At 40.1% G+C, this 12,615-nt stretch overlaps 1 protein-coding gene across 1 annotated transcript in view; it reads left to right on the forward strand.

Annotated features, from left to right (window-relative positions):
• The first annotated feature begins 3,737 nt into the window (after window positions 1–3,737).
• PTER (phosphotriesterase related) overlaps window positions 3,738–12,615 on the forward strand; it is a 47,130-nt gene continuing 38,252 nt past the window's right edge. Inside the window, exon 1 of the mRNA XM_004691271.2 lies at window positions 3,738–3,946. The gene's annotated coding sequence lies outside the window, so the exon portion shown is untranslated. The remainder of the gene's footprint in view (window positions 3,947–12,615) is intronic.

Raw genomic sequence — 12,615 nt, forward strand, 5'->3', positions numbered from 1 at the left:
AAAAGTTCATTCTGTATTGTGGCATCCACTCCCAGTAGACAGACTCACACACATTCACTAAACCTGTTTCAGTCTCAAGCCCAGATGGAGGTATAAACTATAAATTGTCTCTATCCCGAATGCTGATCTGGGACACCAAATTGCCCTCTAATTTGTTGTCCTTGTAGAAAACTAAGACTGACCAAAGCTTCCTGGCATTTCTGTGGAGTCCTGGGGTTGGAGAAACTGTAGCTGCCTACCATCCCCTTAGGGATATAGTCACTTATTCTGTCCAACTAGAGAGAGATGGGGAAAGCTCACATTCCAGGACATTTGGGGGGTATCCACAATAGACTTTTGAGCAGAAGGGTACCCACAGCCTACCCGCTGAGTTGATTCCCAGCTAGTCAGCGCTGCCTGAGGTAGTTTCTTAGACCTCTACCCAGCAGGAGCCTAGAGCTGGCCTCGCTGCAAGCTGACCCGGCAGCCAGGGGCGCCAGGGCGTTCCTCAGGTTGAAGGCGGGCGCAGGGGGCGGAGCCCGGGACGGACGGGGCGGAGCCGAGGCCGCTACGAGGCGTCCCACCGCCGAACGTGAGGCGGGCATGGGGGCGGCGGAGTGGTCAGCGGCTGTGGGCGGGCCCGACGGCGCCTGGTGGGCGTGGTCTAGCACTGCAAGGCGCGGGGCCACCAAGTCAGGCAACGGATCGGAGTTGGGCGTGGCTGGGGCGCATGCGAGGCTCGCCTTGGAGAGTCCGGGGGCGTGGAGGTGGGACCCGGACGGTGGGAGGGCGGTGCAAGGGCCTTAAAAGGCCGGGACCTTTACCCGAAGGTCAGGGGAGAGGCGGAACCCAGCGGACGCGGGAACGGCGCCGCGGAGACCGACGGCGCGCGAGTCTGGTAGGGAAGGTGGGACCCCACGCTGGGAGCCGCGCTGCGAGGTCACGATCAAGCACACAGTGCTTGATGCCAGGGAAGAGGCTTCAAACAGCCATTTTGTGGCTTGCTGCTGTCTTTCCCCAAATGCTCCAGGGAAGCTGCAAAGATTGAGATCGTCAGACTGCGTGAGGCCTAGAGGTGGCTGCCTGACCCCAGATTTTAAGGCCCCCAAAGCCTGCCTTGAACCCCGAGGCCTAGAGACCAGGGCCCCTCCGCACTGCGAGCTCAGGGGTGCTACACAGAAATGGCCCTGATGTGGCCTGGCGGATGGGCGCGTCTTTTCCTGTGCTTATTCTCTGATAAGCATTGAAATCCTACCTCTAAGCATTGGGCCTTCCCTTTTTTACTGTCTCTTGATTCTTTTCAACAAACTTTCGTGCGTGGTATTTACATCCACTGTGTTGTGCAATTTGTGAACAGTCTACAGGTGTAGTGACACCTTTAGTTGGGGGCAGGTTTACAATGAGAACTTGCATCCACCCTCTGTGGAAACAGGAGTCCATTTGTCCTAAATCACCTCTACAGTGAAGGAAACAGACAAGCATTTACTTCTCAAGGACCATCACCACTGTAGCCAAATAGTATAGCATGAACACCATTGACAGTCCTGAGACTCAGGATACCAGTTCTGCGAGTCACATTTTATTTTACATAGGCCATGGGGTATGCTGCACTCATCCTAAAGGCCTGATGTAATTCCAGATTAAACCAACACCTTCAAAAATAAATCTGATTACATTGCCAGGAAAAAAGAGATCAAATGATTTACTATTGATAGCAAAATATCAATTTGATTTTAGCTGTTTATCAAAGTATGTGTTCATTTGTTCAGGCTGGATGTTGCTTTATTGTTATAAAAGTTACTAAAATGTGAGATAAGGCGTTCTGGAGTAAAATAACAAGATACATTTGATTTCCAGTCCTTGGTCTTAGACTCATAAGCCCAAGTATACATATTTTAAGAATTAGTAAAAGTTAATCACCAGGAATCTTTTCTGAACTCTGCCTCTAATTTAATCTCTCCATAACCCTATCAAGTGTTCTCATGTTACAAAGCAGGAAGTTAGGAAAGGCACAGAAGGGTGAGCCACACTCCTGGAAAGTTTAAGAAAAAAAAAATCTTTCTTACTCCAAAACATGCTCTTAACATATTTAACCTGACCTATACTCTTTCACAAGTATCCAACAGGGACTGAGCATACATAGTAGTAAGCAAGACAGGCTGGTTGTTTAAAGAACTCTGGGCCTATAAGTAGAGCCTAATTCGGTTCTGGTCCCAGTTCTACCAAAGAACAAGTTGCCTTTTTGTTGTTGTTGTTGTTAAAGATTCATTTATGCATACAGAACTGGGGTACAGGCCAGAGGCTCAGGGGCAGTGAGAGGATTCACCAGAGACAGAGTGGGGAGCAGAACAGGCTGGCTGACAAAGTACACTGCTGAGGGGAGCAGTGGCTGGGTCAGGGGAGGTCTGCTGCACCATATGGGTCACTTCCGGGGCTAGGGATTGAACTTCTGTTGAAGTGGCTTTAGCTTCTTAGTGCTGTACTTTACCCTCTACACCACCAGGGAGCGCACAAGTTACCTTTTTTAGGCACATAAAAGTAATTGATCTCGAGATGTTTAATAGAGCTAAACATTTACAGATTTATGAATGTGTCTGTTTTTATTATTTAAAATTTTTCATCACATATTATATTGAAATTACAAGGTAGTCAGGAAGGGTGGGTTAACTTACTCATTCAATAAGTGTATGTGCCTGGTCAGGCACTGGGGCTACAATAGGATAAATGGGGATACTAGTCCTTGGAGTTTATCTTTGGGTTGGAAGTACAGGGGCCTGAGTAAACAAAGAAGAAAGCAAGCAACAAATAGCTACAAACTGTCCACAGGGGGCTATGATAAAGAAAAGTGGAAAGTGTTACAAGGGGAGATGGTCTGATTTAGAATACTGAGAAGGGGACCCTCCCTTGTGGCGCAGCCTGTTAAAGCACAGCACTAAGAAGCTAAAGCCACCTCAGCACAAGTTCTATCCCCGTCCTGGAGGTGACCCATATGGCATGGCAGACCTCTCCTGACCCACCCGCTGCTCCAGCAGTGGTGTAATTTGTCAGCCGGCCTGTTCTGCTCCCTGCTTTGTCTCTGGTGAATCCACTCACCACACCTGTGCCTCAGTTCTGTATGCACAAATAAATAAATCTTTAAATATATATATATATATAGAGAGAGAGAGAGAGAGAGAGAAGGTCTTAGCAATGTTCATTCTCTGCACTTTGACTTCATCAGAGGCATGGAAGATCTTGGCATGTTCTAGAAAGATCTTGTAGCTGGAATTTGGGTTCTAGGTGAAGTTGAAGACACCGGGTGGTATCAAGTCCTGCCAAGTGTTGTGCAGTATGGTAAGAGCTCTAGATTTTACTAACAGCAGTGGGAAGCCAGTCAAGGATTATATGCAGGGGAATGGCATGAAGGTGACTACCATGAAGCCCAAACAAAAGGCCATGTGTCTTAGACAGGGGGGAAGTGGCAGAGGAGACAGAGAACATGGGGTTGTTAGTTGTCACTTCATCAGTGGGGTCTTCCTGGCAACCCTATTAAAAACAACATTCTAACACCCCTCAGTCACCTGGCATTCCCCATCCTCTGCTCACTTTAGCTTTCTGCCACACTACTTATTCCCACTTATATTCTATTAAATCATTACTTCTTCCCATGAAAAAGAAGCTTTTGCTGTGCTTAGACCATGAGATTTAGGGATTTGTTTTTCTAGTAAAATTATATCCTGACTAATATACTCAGGTACAACCTGAGCCACATATATTAAGGGATTACTGGTTTGCCAGGCACGTTACCTACGAAGAAGATGGTATAGGAGGCTTGATTCTATAATTAATACTTCTCTTATTGCCCAGGAGATAACAGTCTCATTTGATTTCATAAAGCTCAACTCAGCTTCATAATTTTAATCAAAAGTGGCAAAATGGCATCAACATGTTCAATACGTTCTGGACTTCCATAATGCAATGCTCAAAGGTATAGAAATTAAAGCTCCCATGTTTATTTTGAAAAATTGTATATATTTAGTTTTCAATGTATTTCCAACTTTTCCAACATACAGGAATATTCCTGGGCTCCATTGTTCTGCCCAAATGGAGTTATCAGTGGATACCTTTCAGAAATTGTTTTGTCATCCAAGGACATTTGAAATGGAATCACCCATACTTAGCATTTGCTAATTTTTTTTTAAAAGTTGCCCCAAAGGTGTTTTCAATACAATTTCCTGGCTATCTTGTTTCAAAGCTCAGAATGTCAAACCTAAGTTTTGCTCTCAGTGTTCTGCAGGCAGTGTGTTCCACTCTTTTACTCAGAGTTAAACAGAAGTGAAACGGAACATTTTTGCTTGGGGCAGAGCCCTGCTGCATTCTTGGGGGTGTTGGCTATAAATCTGCACTCCTTAGAGGTTAACAATCAAAGTTTTCCCCTCTCTTATTCAGACGAGTGATATGATGATGATAAATTGCTTGGACATGACCGCCCCAAGCACTAGTGTGATAAATTACGTTGTTCAGGACCAAAGATTCTCCTTTGACAGTCTGTAACTCTGAATATTGGCAGTATTCATAACTAGACTTCTGCCGATTTTGGTCTCTGCTTTGCATATTTAGTCTCTGTTTTTACAGGTCATAGTTCATAGTTTTTAAGCAGCTCTTTTCCCCTTGAGTATACCTAGCTGATAAACCTCTTATTTTTTCTGTCCCCTACTCACTAGGAAGGTGGGATGTTCTCATATTGTTTAGTAAATAGTCCTTCACTGAAATTGTTAAAATAGTAATTATTAGTCCTTTTCACTAAATCCAGAGTAATAACAGCTTATCTTGCAGTGGCTTAATTGGGTAATTTATTTAGTGTTTGAAAAGTGCTTTGAAGAGAATATTGGTAAATATTGTTAATTTAATGCTCCTTTGTGTAATTGAAAGTTCATTACAACTATAAAATCCTCAGGATTATTTCTTACTAACAAAGTTTTCTTAATGTTGCTTACTAGTTTCAAAATTATATATGTATTGATTTTTGAAGTATTTTAAATATGTATCGTCTAAACTTCCATGTTTATACTGTAACATTTCCTCATGTCTCATCTACTATTTTCCTTACAGAGCAGAAAAGTTACATGTGATCAATCTTGCTCTCCTAAAGTTTGGAGGCAAAATAAACAGCCGACCCTTAGTTCAGGGGTATTTCACATCACGTAACTTCTATTTATGTTGTGTGTGGTATCGACGTAACTTTTCAGTAAGCTTTCCTATTATACTCTGACAACTAATTGAAATAATGATTTATTTACTTGGAGTCCATACTCTGACCTATCACCTCACTGTCATCAAAATTTGTCAGAAAGGCTTAGATTGAATTGTGCATGCCTGGTCAGCCCTTTTGACAAAATTTCTACTCCCTTTATAAGCCCAGAGCCCCCAGGTGTAATTAAAGGCCACTTCTCTAGCTTGGATTAGACGACCTCCATTACTGACTGCCGTGGTAAGGGCTGCCATAACAAAAGCTCAGAGGAAGAGTGACTGAAACAACAGAAATGTATTTTCTCTCTATTCTGGAGGCTAGAAGTCTAAGATAAAGGTGTTGGCAGATTTGTTTTTTCATGAGGGCTTTCTTGGTTAGCAGATGCCCCCTTCCTGTGTCCTCACATGATCTGTTTAGTTCAGGACATCTGAACATTACCTGGAGAAGAGACCTGCGCTTGTGACTGAAGGCACTGAAATAATCAACATGAAAACTGAAACATGATTAAATGACTTCAATGGAGTCTGTGAAGCTGTTCATCATACAATGTACATGATTGAGGATACCTTGCCCTCCATTTACAACTCTCCAAATTCTTTGTTATAACAACGTACAAATATTTTTTACCCCAGATTTCCTCTCTGAATCAAAAACTTGCTATGATTATCCAATACTGCACCATCAAAAAGGGCAACAGGTTAAAGTACACTGTGGTCCTGTCTCAGGGAGGTATCTGTGCTCACCCTGTTTACATGTGTTGTACATACTTGTATGTATATCTCTATATAATTAACTGAAATTTTCTTAGAAAGGAGAACCTCTGAAGACATGAGCTATGAAACAGCAAAAGCTCTTACAGTTGCTTTTTATAGTTAAAGTATTTCTAATTGTAACTTACTGTTGAAGCTGCCTGTCACTATATTACTATAATTGTGAACTTTTGAAAATGACCATATTAAAACATTTAAAAAGGGCCCTCCCTGGTGGTGCATCGGGTTAAAGCACATCTCTGCGAAGCTAGCCACAGCTGCTTCAGTGAGAGTTTGATCCCCCTACTGCAGAGGAGGTGACCCACATTGCTAGGCAGACCTCCCCTGCCTCACCCGCTGCTCCCCTCAGCAATGTCTTTCTCAGTCTGCCTGTTCTGGTCCCCACTCTGTATCTGGTGTATCCTCTCACCGCCTCTGCACCTCTGGCCTCTACCACATTCTGTATACATAAATAAATAATTTTTTTTAAATCTTAAAAAAAAACCCTAAATCTCATTTCATAAAAAAGATTATTGTTTAAAAATGTTTTAGCTATTATAAAAAAAGTGTGTTAAAATTTTTTTTTAAAGTACAGGTTTTTGAAAAGAAGAAATGAATCTAATAGCCTCTGAGGCTGCAAAATTTGACACCATGATGTTTTAAGAGACAGATTATAAGCGAAGAATGAAGCACACCTGCATATGAAGAGTACAGATGTGTAATAGAGTGTGGTTTTCACTAACAGTCTCTCCATAGAAAAATATTGTTGAAATACTTTTCCAGGAAAGGCTGTAAGAATGTCTTTGCTAGTTTTGACCTAGATTATTTGACACATGTTTTTTATTTATCACTCCATGGCGTATGGCATGTCTGTCACTTCATGAGTCAGTGCTTTTCTACCAGTTACAGAGTTTCCCAGGCTGCATTTTCTCCAAGTGTAGTCTTAAACTTCAGAGATACTCCCTTTGCCACTGAACAAATGCATCTAACAGGAATTCAAGAAGAAGCTGCTTGCTTCCAATGTGCCAGGCCTAGCTAAAGCCTGCTGCCCTGTGCTTTCTGTTGATCTCTTGCAGAAAGGACGTTTAGGCAAGAAAAGAGGTCTGCTGAATGCACTTTGGAGGACTGTTGCTGCGAAGCCCTGGGCCCTGCCTGTCACTGCATGTCTAGTAGTTCTTCACACTCCCTCTTGTAGATTGAGGAACTCTGCTGGCCTCGCTTGCTGATGAGCCTCACTCATGATTTTGCTTAAGTTAGAGGCCTGAAATGCCCAACTTTACCGAGACAATGCCTTGTGGCATTTTTGATCTGAGGAGTTTACTTACAGTGAGAAGTTTCCTGCAAATAGACTATTGTGCCTTTTTTGACATTCATTTCTCCCAGGCATCTTTTCACTTTTTGTGTAACTGTTATTTTAGTGGAGAGATCAGATTAAGAGATCCTAGTCTAAAATGATCACTGTGAAAATTCTATATAGTCCTAGCTAATGACATTTGTATTAATTGTTAGAATTCAAATATGTGAAAGAAAATATATAATTTATAGTCTTAGGGATCGTCTTTTGGCCTGTGGTATTGATATTTTTGCTATAGTGAGGTCCAAAGGATTAATTTCTAAATTCCTTTGCTACCTGAAAGACCAAGTCAGAATTATAAAAAAATAACTTAAGTGGAATTTTTATAATAAATGATATGGGGAAACTAGTTTTGGTTCTTTTTTCTTTTTGCTAACCTACTGCTACTTCCTTATTTTTATTTTTATGTTAGTATTATCCATGGATAAGATATTTTCAGTAATTTTTATCATGTAATGACATATAAAAAGTTTATATGTCATCTCTATATAAAGAATGACATTAAGTTTTGGAGTTTAAAATTGGAAAGTTTACTAAGTAGCTAAGCTATTTTACCATAATTTTACCATATTTTTTATACCATAAATCATTGCTTTAAATCAACATAATTTAAATTAATGTCAATAACTTATGAGATCAATAAAGAGACAATGGCTTTCTCTGCCTAATTAGAAGTCAAGATTATATTTCTGATGAGTTGGGGGATTGTGCAAAACAGGAGTTAGTTCTTTAATACGCCAGAGAAAATTAATATGTTAAAAGATGTTGTAGAGATGTTAAATGTCCTTTAATTTTCACAAATCAGTTTAACATTCATTGGAATAAATGAATAAATTAATCATTCATTAATATTGATAAAAATGTCAAATTGGACTCATATCAGAGTATTTGCTATGTCTACATACTACTTTTACTACTATTTAGCAGTTTTCCTTAAACCATCCCCCGTTTTTACTTTAGCTTCATCCTAAGCAATATTATTTATGAAATAAAAGGTTTGCAACATTTATTAACTTTTTCATAGTATTGTAGATAAATTCTTATCTAAAACAATTTTAAATGGCCATTCATCATCGAAGATGGATTTGAACTATCAGTGGAATATATATGTATGTATATATGCATATATGTGTATGCATGTGTGCTATATGTGTATATACATATGTATCACACGTGTATGCGTATCAGTCACACTCCTGAAAAACATTGATTGGAAAAACAGCAGATTATTAACTTACCTCAGCATCCATTAAAAAATTATGGTGGCAAAGTTGGCACAAATTTCAGACTAATGCCTGTCCTTGTGTTGATTAGGAAAAGTGAATCCTGTATTATGCATGTATGTGTGTGTGATTAGTTGAGTTAGCTGTTATATTTGGGGAAAAGCCAAGAGTTTTCAGTTGCTTAGATAATCAGCACCATTTATCTGAGAGTGAATAAAGCCACAATTATTTCACACTAATGCCACCTTTTACTTTTATTCATAAGCAGTATAAAGAGTAATAACATGGACCTTCTGGATCATGAGATATTTCTAATTCAATTCAAATTGTGTCTTTGTTAGTCTGAGGTTTATAGTAAATACTACAATATGGTTTGTTAGTGTGTGGGAGATCAGAAAAAGAATTAGTGTAGAGAAAGAGATCCATAGTTCTCACATTCCTTATCTAGACACATGCTTTCTGGTTTTCTACTACTTTTCTACCATATATTTACCTGTTTACTTCATGACTGTACAAGGGAGGCTCTCAGGCAAATGCTTGCAAAGGCTACAGCTTAGAGACACTGAATATCCCTTCACATGCAATCACAGGGTTTGTATACGGGGAAACTTTAGTGATCCCATTGTTGAACTCTGTTTTATCAATGAAAATCTGAGGCCCACAGACCAAGTGATTTTCCCAAAGACCACCTCTGACCTATGAACTTTTGATAACATTTATGCATTTGGTAAAGTTCCAGCTTTTCTTGCCCTTGGAGAAATAGTGATGTGTTCATGAAAGCACTAATTTTTCCCATCTGTGTCCATGCTTTCATTGTTGAAATATAGCAGGCTAACATTAATTGTTGGTTGCATTCAAGATATTGCCACTGACTATTGTGTGTGTATCAAATAAAAGGTTAATGAATTAAATATGATTAGGAATGATGTCTGTTGCTTTAATGCCCTTAAATGAGAAAGGAAAGCTATGATAGTTTTCTAAGAAATATCAAGCTACATTTTACCAAAACAAAAATATTCTGTTCTTATGGTGAGTACACTTGGATCTAAACATCCTAAGTTCTCCATTTTTAATCTGTGAGTATGTCTAATAACAGAAGATAACAGTAAAATGGATAAGCAAGTATAATAAACTTTGTTATGAATTTATAATGAAAAAGATACAAAATCATTTGCTGTGAAAAACAGGCGGGTAGTTCAAGTTTATCTCATGGGATGCCTAACTAAGAATTTAAGGAAGAGCAGGATACAAGTGCCATAGACTTTACCTATGAAATTAAAATAACTTGTAAAGTAAGGACAGCAATTTTGTTTACATAATAAGTTTATATTGCTCCACAGCTTGTTGGTGAAAGTAGCTTTGAGCATTCAGAGAGCAGACCTTCATCTTCATGGTGTTCTAATTAAGCCAGTGTTATTACTTCTTTTTGGAAACTGAGCCATGAAGTATTTCTGAGATCTCCCAGGCACACACAATTTGAGAAAGAGAAAATTAGCAACCCATACCCCTCAGAATGCTGTGATTCCACATAACCAAGATAGCAAGCAAGTCTTTAATAATACAAGAATCATTGCCAACTCTGAATTCCTCTGCTGGTGGTGCCCCAGAGAGTCTTCCACATCTGCCCCCCACCCCGGGTTTTCAGACCAGAAGCAGCTCCGAAAGCAGCACATTCCTTCCAGTAGAGTTAATTTACTCATCCATCCACAAACACTCGCCGCTGTAACCATTCAGGGTGATAAACGCTAACTGGAACGTTGTTCTCACTTAAACACTGAGCAGGGAGGGTTCCTTGCTAGCAATGATCATCTGTTTGCAGCTCTCCTGTGGTGTCAGTCCCCATAGAGTATCAAAGGATTAGCAGTCCCTCCAATGAACACAATACCCTGACAGTTTCTGCACTTAGTGCCATTTGTCATTGACACAACATTGTCATTTTACACTGTGGCTTCCACTAAGGGCTGGACGCTGCTTTTCTGAGTTGTTTTTCTGGCCTTTGAGCTTGGTGCTTAGAGAGAACATCTCTACTCATTCTTAGCAATAGAGAGAACATCTCTACTCATTCTTCTCTTAGCAATAAACAGTAAGATCCCTCTGCACTGAAAACTGTAAAGATATGTGCAGAAGAGAAGATTCCTGTTCTCAACCTGTCCTCCCTTTCAGGAGTAGAGCTGTTCCATATCCATGGCGGCTGGCTCTTGACAGCCTTCTCTCATCCAGCCAGACTCTCAGGAACCTAACAGGCCTTTGGTCAATGTGTTTAACCCTTCCATTAATTATCAAGCATTTTCTCTTCAGGAAACTTCCTTTGGGTTGCTCTGACCTGTATGTGATGCAAGTTACTTTAAATCACTGTGTTTATCAGAGTAGTATTAATTGAGGGACCTCCCAGGTGGCACAGTGGTTAAGCCTTGGTGCTATAACTGTAAAGGCTTAAGTTCAATCCCCAGTCAGAGAGCTGACCCACATGGCACAGAAGACCTCTCCTATCTCACCCGCTACTCCTCTCAGCAGTGTATTTCAATAAAGCTGCCCACTCTGTTATAGTGAATCCTCTCACCCTCCACAACCTTGGCTATCCCCCAGTTTTTTTACACACACACACGTATTAATCCCAATTACATTGTAAACTCCTTGAAGACAGGGACTTTATTTTTTCTTCTGTACCACAGCGAGGGGACTGACCTATTTTATTATTGTTGGGTGAAACCTAAGCAAACAAACAGAAAACAAACCAACATAAAATGTTGTCATCTTGCAAAAGAATGTTTAGTCAAGGGTTTGTAGCAAACCTGACTTCACCAGGCACTGACCTTTTGAGATGTGAAATGTGTTATTGCTGAGCGTCGCTTTGTTTTTTTTAAGCTTGCCCATCATAACATGGCTCCATCACAATTAATCATAAATGGTAATGCAGTGACGATGAGATGATTTCTCTGGAGAATCTATGCTAATACTATTAAAATGCTCTTACAATGTCAAAGCTACTGCAGTGGAAGCACGTGGGGACTGTGCTTATGTGATTATGATATTATAGTGATGGGCGATTACCAGTGGAAACTACTAATTCAACTCTGCAGGGACTTGCATTATGAAGCCATTATAACATGAGATTATAATGACACAATAACTTGGATGCACATCCGTGATGTGAAAACTAAAAGCTAATTTGAATGCAAGTAGTATTTCCATTAAATTGTAATTAAACACTGAAAGCAATGCTTGTTTAAATTTAAGACAAAGATATACAATCCAGAAATGAAAATTGTGGGTAAAGAATGCATGCCAGATGTAACCTTCAGGATGGTTAGACACCACTTACAACTCTGCCCTTTGCTTTGATCCCACATTCAAGTGGCTTCCCACATCTTCTCCCTCTCTGCTGGTCCTATAATTTAACTTCAAAAAGTATCAAGACACAAGAATCCTGGATCCAACTCCCATTTTCATCTCTACCTCCACTTAATATTTCAAGCCTCCTTGTTTCATTTTTGAAGTGGACATAATAGTACCTTTCAGGCCTCTCTGGTGATGCAGGGGTAAAAATCTCAGCGCTATCAAACTATCTCCAGCCACTGCAAAATGAGTTTGATCCTTGACCAAGGAGCTGACCCACATGGCACAGCAGACCTCTCCTGTCTTGCTCCATGGTCCCCTCAGCAATGTATCTCAGTAAATCTGTCTGTTCTGCTCTCCACTATGTCTCTGGTGAATACTCTCACCAATCCCCATACCTCTGACCTACACCTCAGTTCTTGTATGCATAAATAAAAATAAATTTTAAAAGTAGTACCTTGTCACTCAAGAAAAGAGACTAATAAAACGAATTATTTTTCCCCATGAGTTAATCCATGTTCAAAATAAGACAAAAGAGATTAGCCAAGAAAAAGGAGGAGGGGGAAATGATAAGATATAATCTATCATTTACAAATGACCTGTATTAGTGTCTTTAGGTATTTTCCTTCAGAATATTCCCTATGTATAGTATGAACATTTTTTCCAAAAATGTGTATTATGCAATAATTTAAAAGCCTACTTTCCAACCTTTCCAGTTGCAAGAGCTATTTTCTTATCCAAGAG

Source organism: Condylura cristata, unplaced genomic scaffold (assembly GCF_000260355.1).
Source record: "Condylura cristata isolate star-nosed mole 26May11 unplaced genomic scaffold, ConCri1.0 scaffold00030, whole genome shotgun sequence".
NCBI classification, from domain to species: Eukaryota; Metazoa; Chordata; class Mammalia; order Eulipotyphla; family Talpidae; genus Condylura; species Condylura cristata.